This window comes from Cebus imitator, unplaced genomic scaffold (genome assembly GCF_001604975.1).
Source record: "Cebus imitator isolate Cc_AM_T3 unplaced genomic scaffold, Cebus_imitator-1.0 Scaffold1852, whole genome shotgun sequence".
NCBI lineage: Eukaryota > Metazoa > Chordata > Mammalia > Primates > Cebidae > Cebus > Cebus imitator.
In genome coordinates, this window is record NW_016109167.1 from 3,836 (window position 1) to 5,449 (window position 1,614).

Sequence of the window (1,614 nt, forward strand, 5' to 3'; positions counted from 1 at the left end):
TTAGTAGAGACAGGGTTTCACCATGTTGACCAGGATGGTCTCGATCTCTTGACCTCGTGATCCACCCGCCTCGGCCTCCCAAAGTGCTGGGATTACAGGCGTGAGCCACCGCGCCCGGCCTTCTAACTTTTATTATTGTTACTATTGTTATTTTAGACACAGGATCTCACTGTGTTGCCCAAGCTGGAGTGCAATGGCACAATTGCAACTCACTGTAACCTTCAATTCCTGGGCTCAAGCAATCCTCCTGCCTGAGCCTCCTGAGCAGGGTCGCTATAATGACAGGCATGTGCCACCATGCCAAGCTAATTTTCTTTAGAGAGAAGGTTTGCCCAGGGCGGTCTCAAACTCCTGGGCTCTTGGTCTCTCAAAATGTTGGGATTATAGCCATGAGCCACTGCATCCAGCCTGTTCTTTCTTACAAAAAAAAAAAAAAAAAAGTATTTTCCCGTTAGCAAATATACTAAATTTAATACAAAAAACGTGGGAAGAATAAACTATTGTCCCTTGGCCGAGTGTGGTGGCTCAGGCCTGTAATCCCAGCACTTTGGGAGGCCAAAGTGGGTGAATCACGAGGTCAGGAGCTCGAGTCCAGCCTGGCCAACATAGTGAAACTTGGTCTCTACTAAAAATACAAAAATTAGCCAGGTGTGGTGGCACGTGCCTGTAGTCCAAGCTACTCGGGAGGCTGAGGCAGGAGAATCACCTGAACCTTGGAGGCGGAGGTTGCAGTGAGTCGAGAGCGCACCACTGCACTCCATTCTGGGTGACAGAGTGAGACTCCGTCTCAAAAAACAAACAAACAAATACCATCTCTTTCCTACCCCAAAAGCCCCTGCTGTTAAACATTCACTGTTTCACTCCAGGCTTTGTTTGTAAATGATTTTATGTGGACTCTTTCTGCTATACCACAGTCACCCCTTGGGGCAGAACTAGGCACAGAAAGACCATGGGGCCAGTCGAGGTGGCTCACACCTGTAATCTCAGGAATTTGGGAGGCCGAGGCGGGAGGATCCCTTGAGCTCAGGAGTTCAAGACCAGCCTGGGCAACATAGTGAGACCCTGTCTCAGGGAAAAAAAATAATAATAATGGGAATCAGAGAAGAAGAAAGAAACAGAAGCAAATGTGTCCAGCGGGTATGGGAGCGATGTGAGTCAGGAGAGGTCCTCTGAGGAAGTGGGTGTTTTATCCATCCTTTTGAGGACCTTTTTTTTTTTGAGCCCCTAGTTCCTGCTCTGTGAAAACATGGACGCTAAAATAAAACTGGGCTGGGTGTGGTGGTGCACGCCTGTAATCGCAGCTGCTCAGAAGGCTGAATCAGGAGAATCACTGGAACCAGGAGGCGGAGGTTGCAGTGCACCAAGACCACATTTCAAACTGGGTGACAGAGCAAGACTGTCTCAAAAAAAAAATAAATAGGCCAGGCGCAGTGGCTCACGCCTATAATCCCAGCACTTTGGGAGGCCAAGGCAGGTGGATCACCTGAGTTCGAGACCAGCCTGACCAACACGGAGAAACCCTGTCTCTACAAAAATTATAAAATTAGCCTGGCATGGTGGCCTATGTAATCCCAGCTACTCGGGCGGCTGAGGCAGGAGAATCGCTGGAACTGG